This window comes from Podarcis gaigeae, assembly GCF_964106915.1.
Source record: "Podarcis gaigeae genome assembly, chromosome: 7".
In the NCBI taxonomy this organism is placed as follows: Eukaryota; Metazoa; Chordata; class Lepidosauria; order Squamata; family Lacertidae; genus Podarcis; species Podarcis gaigeae.
The window spans coordinates 35,267,324-35,283,761 of NC_139683.1; the positions used below are offsets into that span (position 1 = coordinate 35,267,324).

The 16,438-nt window shown below is 41.3% G+C and overlaps 1 long non-coding RNA gene across 2 annotated transcripts in view; it reads left to right on the forward strand.

Annotated features, from left to right (window-relative positions):
* The first annotated feature begins 593 nt into the window (after positions 1 to 593).
* LOC310848752 overlaps positions 594 to 16,438 on the forward strand; it is a 35,093-nt gene continuing 19,248 nt past the window's right edge. The window contains exons 1-3 of one of the 2 annotated variants that reach the window (XR_014566583.1): positions 594 to 705; positions 4,088 to 4,196; positions 5,093 to 5,465. This is a non-coding gene — a long non-coding RNA (uncharacterized lncRNA). Of the gene's footprint in view, positions 706 to 4,087; positions 4,197 to 5,092; positions 5,466 to 16,438 lie in introns of those variants that run through there. The other variant, XR_014566582.1, reaches the window with a different exon arrangement.

The window sequence follows — 16,438 nt, forward strand, 5'->3', positions numbered from 1 at the left end:
ACAGAGCAATGATGGTGCAGGAGATACAGTAACTGATGCTAACTGCTGGGAGCCTCAGTTTGAGGTGTCTTTGCTGCGGCTTTACAGTGGCCCACCAATGCCTTTGATGTGGAAGTTCCTGGCACTCTTCCAATCAAATACAGCGAGTTAGAAACACATTGCCAAGAAAGAGGAAATGCCAAAGATCAAAAGGGGACACAGATTTGCCTAAAATTTGCATCTGCTCATATATATGTATAGATACATATTTAGACATAATTACTCCTATTCATATAGAAATAAAATACAGGATGGTTACTGCTCTGCAATGGGGATAAGACCAAATCCCATGGTAAAGAGAGGAACAGCCAAGTCCTATGGCCTGTACCTAGAGCAAACAATTGGGCTAAATTTTGATAAACAGATGCCTTTTGTTTAAATGGCCTTTTGCTTGCTATATCTAAGCTACCTACCCCAGCCCAGGACTGGTGTAGAGAATGTAAGCATTTCTAAGTAAAACAAATATCTCAGCCTGTCTCTACATTCCCTCAAAAAACAGCTATTCTGCACATGTCCTTGTATTCCAACAGCAGATTGTGTTGTGTATGCGGTCGAAGGGCTGACAGCAGAGCCAAGAGAACAAGCTTGGGTGCACATGCTTTCTGCTGTGGCTAACAGATAACCTGAGCCACAACAAAAGTGTCTTTCTTTGAACTGTTCTGCGAGGTATGTTGGAGCAAATTGCTTTCTGTTGTTATGCCAAAAAGTTCGCTCTCCCCTCCTCCTCGCTCCAACGACATCTTTCCCCCCTCCCCTTTCTTCATGACAGACTAAAGAACTCATTGGGGCTATAATGAAAGGCAGACCGCGCTCCCTGTCATGTCAAGAACGGTGCAGTCGGCAAAGTCGACATGATTTCATGGCTAATGATTCACTCGCTAATATCAATGTGGGCTGCAGTGAGGATAACCAAGTTGAGCTGTCTTAGATCAAATGATTCAATTAGGCCAGCTGTCCCTATTTGTCATGGCTCAACTCGCTTTCAAATTACCTTTCCAAAGTGCATACGTGCCTTAGCATAGAACTTAACAGCTCAACTGTTTTTAAAAAGTGGCTATTTAGGCATGGGTAGAAGAAAGTTGCCCTTTGTATTACGCAGAGTTCCCCCCACCTGCTAATAAACACCAGCCACTAAACTAACCTTGCTTTATACTGAGGTAGGAGTAACCCCAAACAATGCATCCTGCCAGTTTGGGAAATCCAAATGGTGTCGTGAGGTGGCACCCTCAGCAATCTTCAGGGAGGACAACTGCCAGCCTGGCTTTCTCAGCCTCCTGCTTGAAAGAAGCAAGCAGCAGAGTTTTGTGGGCACCAGCAAGAGTTTGGCTGGTGCAAGTGACAAGCTGGTGAGATCACTCACTGGCAGGAGATGGGTTTTCCTTTGCTGGAGGTAAATGGAAGGCAGCTTTGGAGAGTCCCTATCTGAGGGAGGACCCTTAAGTTAAGCCCTCTCCCTAGCTAAGCCTGCTGAGAGTGGGGGGGGGGGGACAGGACTATTGCTCTACCAGACTCTGAGCCAGCAGGGGTTCCACAGTTTAACCTTTACTTTTTTAAAAAGTAACCTTTGTAGAACAAAAGTTATTGAACAAAATGTGCAGGCATCATTCAAACAACTGCTTTTAGCCAATAGCCAATAAGCAAAGTCAAAGCTGTGATTGACAAGTGTTACATAGAAAAATTGAGTAATATAAGTCCAAGGAAAGGTCCCTAAAACTGCTTTAGAATGACTCAGGAATTCCCTTCTCTATTTTTAGAAGAAATTTCCTGTGTCAGCCTGAAGCAGTTTCATGCCTTATTCCATGGAACTCTCAGAAGATCTCACTGGAAAAAGGCTACCTCTGCTTCATGGCCTCCTCCATGAATTTCTCTAATCCCATTTTAAAACTGTCTAAGCTGGGGCTTTCCTTCACCTAGCGATGAGAGACAGATGCTCCCAAAATTGGCTTCATTGACTGATTAACCATACCCCTACCTTTGTGTTCCTAGAGGCACATAAACTGGGCAACCATAGATAAACCATGATATCTTGAAACCATATTCACCTATAAGGCAGAGACAATAATGCTGGCCTAGCTAGCATTACTGAACTTGTATATGTGAAATGCACTTAGAAATTACAGCAAATGCTAAATAACTGTTAAGTATTATCCTAGGGACGCGGGTGGCGCTGTGGGTAAAACCTAGAGCGCCTAGGACTTGCCGACTGCATGGTCGGCGGTTCGAATCCCCGCGGCGGGGTGAGCCCCCGTTGTTCGGTCCCAGCTCCTGCCCACCTAGCAGTTCAAAAGCACCCTTAAGTGCAAGTAGATAAATAGGTACTGCTTTCTAGCGGGAAGGTAAACAGCGTTTCCGTGTGCTGTGCTGGTGCTGGCTCGCCAGAGCAGCTTCGTCACGCTGGCCATGTGACCCGGAAGTGTCTCTGGACAGCGCTGGCTCCCGGCCTCTTAAGTGAGACGGGCGCACAACCCTAGAGTCGGACACGACTGGCCCGTATGGGCAGGGGTACCTTTACCTTTATTATCCTGCCATATTTCACAATATGTGAGCATAGCTTGCTAGTAAAGATGCAGTGGTCTGGGGAATAGATGGCTGGCCTTGGAAGTTGGTGCTTGTTCCTTATAAAGGTGCTATGCAGGTTATGAATAATATAATACATATAGTTTCTGTTTGGCACAGGAATTCTGTGACTGCAATGCCAAGCAAAGCTTAACCATTGTTCTTTGACAGGGTGGCAGGTAGAGGAATTATTTTCTCATTCCACTACAGAACAGTCAGGATTGGTTAACGTTATTTTCAATTAATAAATGTTGATCTGCAGAATGTTTAGAATTGGTTGGTGGTAGACTAACAGAAAATGCTAGCATAGGGTGAGTGGGGGGTAGAAGGTACATCAGGATCTACTAGAAAATCACTGGGTGATCTGCAGTAGATCAGAAAGGCTTTTTGACTCCCAGTTGTTTGAACAACAGTAACAATTAAAGTGATTTATCCCTCATTTTATTATTCTGTTAGAATCCCTGATCTGTAATTCAGATATCAATTTGTACATGCTTATACAAGTGTATAGCTCCGAGGGTGTAGCTCATTGTACCTGGACTACAGCTGGTATATGGGACAAGTATTAATCCGGGACCTGTGTGTTCTAGTACATTTGACTACTACTAGATTCTTCTTCGGCTGAGACTAGAATCCCCCAGTGACTGTATTTTTCAAGAATTGTAGCTCTGCTAAAAGGCAGAGAGCTAGCTTCAAATGACTATTGCTGTCCAGACCAACAATAAGACTAAACTATAGGTTACTCTAGCATATGGTGCCATAGAAAAAGGCAACTTTGAAGCTAGTTTAAAAAAGAAAAAAGGAAGCAAAATGCAATGCATTAGGGGATGAGAAATATCTGCTGTGTGCCCTGATGCTATTATGTCCCACATTTCTTTACTCACTACCAGTGATAGCCAGTGATATGGAGAGAATCTTAAGAAACACAGAATTTCATGAAATATGGACCCAGGTAAGTTATACTAAACATTACAGTAGAGGAAGAGAAAGCTAGACAGGCAAGTCCTGTTTTCTGTGACAGTTTCATGTTTAGGGAAAACAAAAAAAAATCCTTCCAGTAGCACCTTAAAGACCAACTAAGTTAGTTCTTGGTATGAGCTTTCGTGTGCATGCACACTTCTTCATGTTTAGGGGTAACATCTAGTTTGCTCCTTGGTTCTATCAAAACCCAAGTGTTAGGCACAGTATCAATAGTGGAACAGAGCTGTTGTCCCTTCCAAGCAGAGGACGGCTAATCAAATCATCAAGACTGAGCAGAAACTTATAAACAGACAAAAGAAGATGCAGAATTATCTTTTGCATATAAAATGAATTCCATTTGTGCAATGTAAGAATACATACACAATGACATTAGACCAGAAAGGAACCTTTTTTGTAATATCAGATGCTCATTTGTTGATTTGAAGAAAAATAAAATAAAACAAGCATTAGGTCTGCCAGACATATATTGACTTACAATGCTAATGCATTTTGGATTTTTTCCTTGATCCAGTTTCATATGAAGAAGCAACTGAAACTGAATCTCTATGAGATGGAGGCTCTGTGGGTGATTGGTACAGTAACCTGCTGTTGATGAGGTTGCATTCCCCTTGTAGGAGCAGGTAGGTGGTTTGGGAAAACTCTTAAAGTACTCAAATAGCTGCAGTACTTTTGACCAGCTAAGTGCTATGACCAGGGGTTGGCAACCTAAGGCCATGGGCCACAAGCGCCCCACGGGGATTGTTTAACCGGCCCCCAAGCTGCCCCCGAACCGAGCCGCCCACTCGCTTTTTTGTGCTCGCTTTTGCGGCCCTGGAAATTGCATGTGCGCATGTGCAGACGCCAGACATTGCGTCTGTGCAGACGCAGATGCTGGAAATCACAGGTGCGCGCGATCACACACATGCACAGCCCAGCCCACGGAGGGATCTCTGCTGGGGTGAACCGGCCCAGGCAAGGTAAACCTTGCCGACCGCTGGCTATGACCATTCCACAGCAGGGATATCCTTGCTTCAATAATACATGCCCTGGGAACTTTCTTGATTTGAATACTGCAATGTTCTCTGCAGGAGGCTGCCCTTGAGGACAACATGAAGCTGTAGCCAGTGCAGACTGAGGCACATTGACTCGTAAAATTATTTGTTGTTTGCTTTTATCTCACTTTCTAAATTTTGCTTCATCTTCTCATGGTTGGTATTTAAGGGGCAGATACATAAAGCTGATTTAGTTTGGTCCAAAAATCTGCATTGCTCAGTGACACAACTTTCCCCTCTTTGGACCACAGACCTCTATGCTGCCTTAGAAACTCCCTTCAGTTTCAAAGAAGTTTGCCATTTGGTATGAGGAGCTGTGGTTTAAGAAGAGACCCCTTTGAACACATGGATCAAGTTACACTGTTCTTTGGGTCCAGGACAAAGTCTGGATTCTGATGCTTTTTTACTCTAGTGCTATAATGTTGTTCTTGCTGTCTTAACCAAATGTAGCCCTCTGCAAACATTTCCTTTCCTTCGTCCCCTAGGAAGCATCAACTCCCTCCCTGCATATTGAAACTTGAAAGCCTTGTGGATAGCTTAGCATCTGTACAACAAAGGCTTGCAAAGTGCTAATGGTGTGTGTTATGCTGTATAAATCTTTGCCTGCAAATGCTGTACAAAGCAGAAGTGAAAAGTGTAAAAACAGCAAAAATATGAAAACTGTAAAGATATTTAATGTGCAAAAAGAACCAACGAATGTGTGCCAGCTCAGCCAGTTGCCTGAGGGAAAATCTCTTGATGGGGTGGCGATTCAGCTGTCAAGGTGCCTGAGTGGACTTGTGGTCATCATAATGATTGGCTATGGACTGAATTCTTTCCCCACTACAAGAAGGCAATAAACAGAAAAGGTCAAATTTATTCAAATGAATCGACACACATTTTGGTAGAAATGCAGGCAGGCTCGTTAACCCAATTCACATCTTTTGTGTCAGGTTTCTAACATACCATACATCTGGAAAAATGCAATGATTTGTAAAAGACATAATGTGCTGTTTCTCCAAAGAGTTTGTTTGCAGTCTGTGATAAAAATGATGCACTTTTTAACAGAGATGGACTCGTAGAATTTGAAAGAGTCCTGGTCTATGGAGAAAAACAATAACAGGATAAGCTGAGTTAACAGGATAAGCACAATGCATTTTCAAACTGGAAATTGATCATCTCTTGCTTCTCTGCCCTAGATTATTGGTGAGATCATAAAGGATGCTCTACAAATGATCTATTCCATTTAAAAAGGAATTGTGTTGAAGGTGCTGTCTGCCTGCAGCATCAATTCTTTTCTTTTAGCAAGTGCAGGTGGTGTTCTCTTTTTGAAACCAACTGTGTTGCCATCCCCTTTTATAAACTGTCAGCAGGCAAATGAAATGAATTAAAAAGCATCTCTCTCTCTCTCTCTCTCTCTCTCTCTCTCTCTCTCCATTTGTGCTCATAAGGTGGGGACAAATGTGTTTGGTGGGTGGTCATCAGCAAGTTTCAAATAACATTGTTTAGGAACTGAACAACACTTGCAAACAGAATCCTGGGCTGGTACATTTGTGTCTCAATATGCTTGGCTTTTTTTTAAAAAAAGAAGACAGCTTTGTCTTTTAAAGAGGGGTGGGTGGGTAAGCAACCACTCCACATCAAAATCTGAGGATTTTGGAGGCCCCTGCTGTTGGGGGGCCTTAGACCATTCATTTAATCACTAAATTAACTCTTGAGATATCAGAATTCAGGATTAAGATAATGCTGTAGTTTCACAGCAATGAATGTTGTAGCACTAAGGAGTTACAGGCAAATTATATAAATTCTTGTGTAGGACATCACCAAACGCAATGAACATGTGAAACAGAAAAAACAGAGTAAAGATTATATCTGTCAGCTGTGCTACCATATGTTGATCTGGCGGAAGTGCAATGCAATGGCGACAATTTCTGCTTTATTGAATTAAGATCTGCTTTGATTCCCACTATCTCAGAACAGCCACCCTTTTGGCTATCCCCATCAATGTTCACCTTTAAGCAAGTGCCCACATGGCCAAATATTAGTTTACCCTGGACAGTAATGCAAGATCTCATCTCATTAGTGATAGGCAGCATTTTTAAACTTCCTTTCCATTAGAATCAATGGGATTTACTTCTGGGAAAACCTGTTTAGGATTGTGACATTTTGTTTTGATAAAGTAACACTAGCCATGATCTGAATAAGGTAAAGGTACCCCTGCCCGTACGGGCCAGTCGTGTCCAACTCTAGGGTTGTGCGCCCATCTCACTTAAGAGGCCGGGGGCCAGCGCTGTCCGGAGACACTTCCGGGTCACATGGCCAGTGTGATGAAGCTGCTCTGGCGAGCCAGCACCAGCGCAGCACACGGAAACGCCGTTTACCTTCCCGCTATAAAGCGGTACCTATTTATCTACTTGCACTTAGGGGTGCTTTCGAACTGCTAGGTGGGCAGGAGCTGGGACTGAAAGACGGGAGCTCACCCCGCTGCAGGGATTCGAACCGCTGACCATGCGATCGGCAAGTCCTAGGCACTGAGGTTTTACCCACAGCGCCACCCATGTCCCTTCATGATCTGAATAGCTACTGTTTATTTCAGGAGGCTAGTTCAAAGGAAAAGGTTATAGCAGAGAGAGAATTGGCTTAATTATTCCTACATAATAAGTAGAGAGAAAGGGTATTATTTCTGTGTTTGAAGAACATGTAGATAAGGTTAAGTATTAACAAGCCTTCTTGTTCTTCTTTCCTGTGCTATTACCCTTTCTGTGGAATTTGCCTCCTCAGTAAACATGGCTAGCAGTAATCCCAAAAATAATTTCACAAAAAACTCCACTTCCTCTATAGCTGGTATTTAATTTGCACATAAGCCAATTTAACAGGGTATACTAAGGGAGAATACTTTTGAGAGGTCATGGTGGTGGCTACTACCATTTGCTAATATTGAAGCAGGACGGAAGGAATGCAGATAGAACTTTTTTGCTAATATTGAAGCAGGACGGAAGGAATGCAGATAGAACTTTGAAGAGACCTGTTTTGGAGACTGTGGATGTGTATGGAGGCTTGATTTTGCTGTGCAGATATTTGGAGTAGTTTATTGATTTTATTTATTTCATAAAATTTTTATTCTGCATGATTGCAAGCACCAAAAAACCCCCTCAAAGTTAATAATAATAATAATAATAATAATAATAATAATAATAATAATAATAATAATTTATTTATACCCCGCCCTCCCCAGCCAAGGCCGGGCTCAGAGCGGCTATAATAATGCCTCTTACTTCCTGGCATTTTTACTCTTCATTTGGTCGAATTCTGCAGTTGTTCCAGGCAATTGTTGCTGTCTTGTTTGGTATTTATGTTTGGTTGTTTCTGTGTTATTCCCCAAAAAGTAAAATGAAGAAATAATTTTTAAAAATCCACAATGTGTTTGCTAAGCATGCCATCAACATCTCATGTACTTACGCGCTGAGAGTATGCAAAGGCAGTGTGAGCCTTCCTCAGCACTGCTCATTTTACTTGCTGCTTTTGCTATGTATCTGTGGATCAATTAAAACAGATCATCTCATTGTGGCAGAGGGCATAATACTAATAGAACTGTATAATCCCAGGATTTTCTGTCACATTCATTTTCTGTTCTAAAATTTACTTATTTTACTGCCACAGCACACTGAAAAGAGGCTTTAATTGGAATCTCCATAATGAGCTTAGATCTTTGACTAATTACTTTTTCCTGAATCTGAGCCATCTAATTTGGGATAAAATTCCTGCTAAATAGTTGGGGACATTATTAATAGCTATTTCTCAGGTAGCTTCATTGGTGCCTTACTGAGCTAATTAAATTCATTACCAAACTGAAATCATCTTTCAAAATTAAGTGTGGGGGGGGCACAATCCAGTAAAAGTTAGTCACAACTTAGTCCCATTGACATTAATGAAGCTAAAGGACACAGTTAAAGCCCATGAGTTTCAATGGGATTCAAATTGTGATCCTGTCTCTCTTTACTTGAAAGTAAGTCTCACTGAACTTAGGCTGTTACCCAGTTTGAGCACTCACAGGCCAGTGTTTTCCAATTGGCAGTGTTTATACTACATTTTATAAGGTTTGCTTTAAGAGAGTCTTTAAACCTCTTTTGTTGAGCACCAGCATTACGCTTTCCATTTTTAAGTTCGGAATAGAGTAGTTGCTTTGGAAGATGGTCATCAGGCATCTGTGGAACATTACCAGTCCAATGAAGCTGATGTTGAAGAATCAGTGCTTTAACACTTTGCTTCTTCCAGGAAACTGGCATTAATTCACCTGTCTTCCCAAATGATATGTAAATTTTTTCAGAGACACCAATACAGTAAGGTTGGTAGTACAATAGCTTTGTAAACAAACATTTTGGTTTCCCTGCAAATATCCCGGTACTCAAACATGCTGCACTTAAATCGAAAAAGCTGCACTCGCAGAGCTCAGGCAATGCTGGATTTTACTATCAATGTCCTTATGGAAAGTAACTAACTGCCCAGGTAGGAGAAGTGATCAACACTTTCCAATGTTACATCATTGAGTTGGATTTGTGGTGCTGCAGAGGGGTTGTTTTGTGCTTGTTGGTGCAGCACTTTGGTTTTTGGGATGTTGAATGATAGACCAAGCTTTTCATAAATTTCTGTGAATATATTTAGGATGGTTTGGAGGTCATCCTCTGAGTGTTCACACAGTACGTTGTCATCAACATACTGAAGCTCTATGATGGAAGTTATGGTAACCTTACTCTTTGCTTGGAAAGCTAAAGAGCTTTCCATCTGTTCGATCTGTTCGATACCACCTCAAGTTCCTCATAGGAAAAGATGGTATATAAATGTGATAAATAAACCAAATGAATGTAATGTGATGACTAGCAGGTGTAAAACAGCTATCACAGATCGCATGAACTTCACATCACCTAAGACAACGAGATTTCTTCATGATACATTTTTAATTGAAGTTTTTTGAGTGAAGTCAGTTGGATTCATACCTGCATGCACATCTCTCAATCTAGTGTGATATCTCCTCCTACTGACACCACTTAGAGTGGCACTGATAGCTTCCCTTATGCATGCCAGTGTTAATTATTCCTCTATTGAGCTACCTGGCAGATTTTTATTTTTAAAAATATTGGATATGTTTTATATGCCTTTCAGTTGCCAGAATTCAAACTGATATTTGAGTTGACAGGTATTAAATTTCATGGGCAGGTAGCATTTGACTAATATGAACAAGAATAAATTGTCTGCCATCGTGGTATAATCAAATATTTTTACTCATGGCTGGTATAGGATGAGCCTCTCATGATAGGGCTAATGTGGGAACTTTCAGAATCAAAATTATTGCATTCTGATGCATTCAATATTAAAACATCCCGTATGATTAACAATCTTCATATTATTCTGGAAAAGCAGTGTGGTGTTATTTCACATTTTATTCCACAATCAGGTTTTTTATCTCTTCCTATTTTTTGCTGTTTCAGATTTCCACCTGCTTCCTATTTTTTATTGTTGATTATATCAATTATCCTTTATTGTCTATTACTGTATGCTGAAGTCTAGTCTTCTTCTTTTTGGTGCTCACTCATAGCTGAGTAAGATTGTCTTCCATGAACACGACCTTACAATGAGCCCATAAGTGACTGTGGAGGCCAGTTCTGGATCCACACGTCCTTCCCCAGTGGGGGCATAGGTTTCCGGGCAGGAGTTGATCATGGTGAGGGTTGCCAAACATGCCTTCCTCTTAGCTCGTTTCTCCCTTTTGTCCTGAGTTCAAGCATCTTCAAAGTCCGTGGCACCTTTGGTAAAGCCTGTTCTCCAGTGTCTAGTGCCTCAATCCAACCGATGTGTGTGCAAAAATGAAATGAAAAAGGACAAAATTGCAGGGCTTTGCAATGGATGCAGCCAAAGCCTAAAGCCAAATTGATTTGGATTGATTCTGGGGGATCCAGGCTTCTCCTGAGTTGCTGCAGATCAGGTTGGGCTGCCCTGAGTAACCTGGAGCTGTCAGAGAAAAGGGGGTTGGGCAGGAAGGAGAGGCAGGCAGAAGGAAAAGCAGCAAAGAGACCTAGGAAAGCAGGAGGGACCTATCAGACCAGCTGCATCTTCCTGGGAGAAGGTAGGGATGAGACACTGCATGCCTTTGGATGTGGGGTATAGGGTTGGGGAGAGCCGTGCAACACCCTACTAAGTTGGGTATCTGGAACCTCAGGTCTGGGGGCCAAATGGAGACCTCCAAGCATCTCTCTCTGGCCCTTGAAACTCTCCCCAGGCCACTTCCCCTCCCAAGCCACACCCTCCTTGAGTGCTTTCCCCTGCCTGGAATGTGTCTGGAACTCTTATGCAGCTTCTTGCTTGCCAAGCTGGAGGACAGAGAGGAGTGTATGAGTATGTGTAGCCAACCACACGAAGGTAAAATTCACAGTTGGTTTGCCCAGTTTTGCCCCTGGCCCTGCCCACCACTTTCATGTGGCCCCTGAAAGGTTGCACAGATGGCAATGTGGCAGTTTCCCGCCCCTGAAGCCAGATCCTTTTCTCTCTGAGATGGCACATCCATTCAGAAACAGTCCAAAAAGAGCTTTTGCAATTAGAAATTAAGGGAAGGGAAGGACAAAAGCACTGGTCTGAACCCAGCTTCTTGATAGCTAATGCTGTATATTAGACAATACAAACTATTGTTTCTCATTTGCATCAGCAAACAAAGCCCCTGCTGCTAAGTATCATTAAGAGGAAAGCTCCCACTGTGTGAAACAATAATCGTATTCATATTGATGGGCAAGATACACTGAAACAAACAAAAAAAAGCTTTGTGAAATCTTAATTGAATTGTTCCTGTAACTGACAGTGTTCTTTCATATTTTGTTCACTTGAAATGGGCCTGAATCATTTGAGGATAACAGTAAAAGGGTACCTGCGAACATGTGCAGAAAACCCAACTTTCATCAGATGTGCTGCTATGATTGACACACGTAAGAGAATGTTATGTGCCACATGGCAGGTCTAAAACTGAAGGTTTGATTTACAAGTTTTATGCATTCTAATCTTATGCTATTGTAACCGAGAGTATGAATATGTGTATCTTCTACTTCTGCAGTTGCCATATTGGCTATCTAGCATGTTTTATTAATGCACGGAGGTATTTTTATCATGCTGGCCTATGACTGGAATAAAGATTTGAATTGGAGGTCAGATGTGATGTTAGGTTTGATATGAACTACAAGCAGAAATAGCACAAGGAAACTGGGCTTCGTGGAGCTTTGGCTGTGTGAAAACCTCTCTAACCAATGATCAGTTGATAGAGGGAGCCACTTTGAAGTCTTTGCACAGAGGGGAATGCTAATAAAGATGGAGCAATTCCCCATCTGCAGAGAAAGCACTTTGTATTCAAAGTGCTTCTCCAAGTGCTTTGCATGCCAACTGCTTCCTTTGGAAAGGAAAAAAATTGCTCCTTTCCCCTAAGCTTTCCAAGTCCCTAGTGCAATAATTTCCAAGGGCTTGCAAAGCCCCTTTGTTTCTGAAGCCCTGACAATCAGCTGATTTGGGTATAACTGGGAAACTGGGGGTGGGGCTGGTCTTTGGCGGCATTGGTGATTGGTGGGGCTTTCAAATCCCTTTCTCCCAAGCCTTGCTTTTACCTGCCTCTCATGTGATGTCATATATAACAGCAGGTACAGGACGGTTGGGTGTGGTATAGCTAAAATGGCCTCCTGGGCCAAATGAGGATGCCTGGCATGCAATATTAGGCTCACAGACCAGAGATTCCATGAGGTGTAAAATTTGGAAGACATCATGGTATTTAAGTTAATTGAAGCTAACCTATTCCTTTGTCCTCACTGGGATTTAAGCATCATCCCCTTCTTTAGATGGTGATTTCTGCTGGGTTTTGAGATTTCTGATGCCTGTTTCAGATATACAATATTTATTATTTATGTATTTATTAGATTTATATATGTAATAGAATAAAAGATAGTAGCATTCCTTGATATTGCAGTCATTGGCTGATGAACATGCAGAGGCCAACTCACCATTTGTTCTTCGTCCTTTGATGAGCATGATAATGAATATTTGTTTTTCAATGTCTGTGTCCAAAACACTTCTCTTTGCCAGTCTTCCTCGGAATGGCAACATTTCATAGACCAATCCTGCATATCCAACACACAACAAATTCCAACCAAATGAACAAATGTGGTGAGTGACTCACTGACCAATTACATTGGTGTAGTCTCAAGGGATATAATGAGTCTACACTAGTAAATGACCAGTGAATCACCTGAATAATGTTCCTTTTGTTGGCATGATTAAAAATCTATTACCTACTACGGTATTAATCACTGTCATTTCAGAACTGCACATCATTAACTTCAACTTTGGGTTATCACCCACTTTATAATGAAGGCAACATTTTTGTTATATATTTGTGTAATGCTTAGCACAACTGAGGAATTTATCCTTCTATTGAAGTCTGAGAGCATTAGCAGAATAAATACAGATTAACATCTATCTTTTCACTGAGATACTCCAATGCAACAAAATAATGTTTACATTTATATACACAATAAGTAATCTTGTGACTTTCTTAGACTCTCAAGCTTCAGTTTTTTTAAAAACAGAAAAAGAAATTGTTTATGCTAACCCATTTTCCTATGAACATATCCATATGAACATACTGTGGAAGATGGGATCACATCCATTGGCTTCATCCCCCATTGTGATCCTTGGTTTGGGACCAAGTAACTAACACCTACCTATTCCATCCTTTTCCAAAATGCTATCCTTCAGATGTCTTTGACTACAATTTCCATCAGTCACAGCCAGCATTGTCAATGGTCAGGGATGATGGGGATTCAAAACACCTGAAAGACACTGAGACAAGGAAAATGGGTCTCTGCGCAGTTCCCACCCATATGTGCTTTTAGTTAATGTTTTAAATAAATGTATATAAATGTAATTTTGCTTACACCACATAATGAAGGAGAAATATGATTTAATTAATTGATTTAATTAATTATTTCCCACCACCTTCACATATTGCACAGATCAGAGATTCCCATGAAGTGTTTTCTGACTCCTGCAGACCACACACATAGGATAATAGAATCATAGAATTGTAGAGTTGGAAGGGACCCCACAGGTATAGCTAAGTTGGTTAGAGCATGGTGCTGATTATGCCAAGGTTGCAGGTTTGATGCCAGTATTGGGCAGCTGCATATATAGGTTGGACCAGATGATTCTTAGGCTCCCTTTCAGCTCTATGGTTCTATGAATTTTATGAACCCCATGCAATTCAGGAATCTCAACAAAGAATCATAGAATTGTATTATTATTATTATTAATAATAATAATAATAATGTTACGGGTATATAATATTCACATAGTTTAAGCTTTACTTCATGTGTATTTATTTTTACTCCACTGACATTCTTACAGGTCCTGATTTTAATTGCAAGTGGATTTATTCCCAATGCAAACGATAGTGGAGATGAAGAACAACCTTGACTTGTACCTTTATATGAATTAAGGAGATTTCAAGTTATCCCATTGATACATATATTTGCTTTTGTGCTAAACACATTACCTGCACCTGTGTTTTAAATCTTTTCCCCAAAATAGTAAGCTTTAACATCTCAACCAAAAATGGCCATTCAATATTGTCAAAAGCTTTTGCTGTGTCCATAACACCACCACCACAGGGTATTGCTTGCTTATAGAAATGTGATCTACAATATGTACAATCTTCTGTAAAGGTAAAGGGACCCCTGACCATTAGGTCAAGTCGTGGACGACTCTGGGGTTGCAGTGCTCATCTTGCTTTACTGGCCGAGGGAGCCGGTGTACAGCCTCTGGGTCATGTGGCCAGCATGACTAAGCCACTTCTGGCGAACCAGAGCAGTGCATGGAAACGCCGTTTACCTTCCCGCCAGAGTGATACCTATTTATCTATTTGCATTTTGATGTGCTATCGAACTGCTAGGTTGGCAGGAGCAGGGACCGAGCAACGGGAGCTCACCCTGTCACGGGGATGCGAACCGCCAGCCTTCTGATTGGCAAGCCCTAGGCTCTGTGGTTTAACCCACAGTGCTACCCGCATCCCTACAATCTTCTGTATGCTGTCTTTTATTTTCCTCTGCCTAATAAACACTGACCAGTCTGAATTTATATCTTTGCTAATAAAATAATAATAATAATAATTCTAGATTAGTAGGTATTAAAATACTAATCAAGAGAACAAAATACATTAAAGTACTCTAAAAATGTGAATATACAGTTGTACCTTGGTTTTCGAACAGCCTTGTTCTCGAATGTTTTGTCTCCCGAACAACTGAAACCTGGAAGTGAGTGTTCCGGTTTTTCAACATTCTCTTGGAAGCTGAATGTCTGATGGGGCTTCCGCAGTTCTTCCTTTTTCCAATCTTAAATTTTATACTTAGTAAATTAATTAATGTGGAGGTATGATATGCCTCTATGACTGCTCACATGTTATTTTAACTGTGCCCTGATCACTTTGGCCCATGCTACATGTACTAGAGAGAATGCAAGAAAATAAGTTGTCTACCTTTCTAGGCAGGAGGCTTTTAGCCTTGAGAATTTGCTCCTATCTCAAGGGCAGAGGAAAAGAATGAGGTGGTGGCAGTGGTACCTAATGGAAGAAGATGTGAGCTACTTCTGTTCCCAAGCTTGGAGTGAGTGAGCTCTTGGGCTGTTTGTCATGCTCTACTTTAGCCTTTCCCAACCCAACATTTTGGAGAGCTGAGGAGTGGACTTCAACTCCCATCAGGCGAACCAGCAATGGTCAGGGATTATGGAAGTTGTCATCCAAAATACCTGGAGAGAACTTCATTGGGGAAAGTTGCCATACTCTGACTGTCAGCAGCTCTCAAAGGTCTTGGCAGCTGAAGATTACTTCAACACTATTGATGGGACATTGTCCTCTACTGGACCTGAAGACAGCAGACTAGTTTAAGCATGTATATGCCAGGCATACACAGTTTTGACCTGCAAGCCCTCACCACTACTTCCACCTTCCAACATCTGCTGTCTGAAGCAGCTGCCTCCTTCCGTCTAGGGGCTGGCCCTAACACCCACCTTTGCATTTTCTTACTACATTTACTCAGCTTGTCTGAGGTGCATGAAACAAACCTGTTGGAAGTAAACAATTAATTCATGTCATGGTTGTTCTTATACATCTTCCAAAATGACTCACTTTATTTGGCCCCGTATTCTGTTGTTTATTCACATGTTTTGTGATGGTTTCATTTACTGACAATTCCTTGATGGAATAATGTTCTGTTAAGCCTGCAAATACTCACATTTCTTTGCAAAATCAAGTCCATTTCTCAGAATAACATTGTTCTGACTTTTCTGTCTTGTTATGACACAAATAATTAAGTCTAAATTTGCATGATCTCAGTCCACTCTAATGCCTTGTTTCACTGCCAGCAATAATCTCACCCTGATTACAGTCTTTTGGTTGCAAAGAAGTAGTGTGCTGTGAGCTTGATTAAGATCTCAAGTTCATGTTTACACATTCGTTTCTCTTTGCTTTAATAGCAGAAACAATGTGTGATAAGAACTGGGCTATTGTCAAATGCAGAAATAAGTTAAGAATGATGAAGACACTGTGGGTTGAAATTCTTTTATGGCAACTTCACTGGCACAAAGTATTACTGGGTGTTAACTAAACATGTGCTTGGTGAAGTGTGAGAACTAGAATGGAGGCAGCCTTTGGTGCTATGCTACTGCAGCCCACATTGAAGATTGCAGGGTTATTGATTATTACAAATTTTGTATTCAACTTTTTGCAGCTTGGAATGTTCAGTGGAATGAATTCTGTTATGCTCTGCCAAGGCTTT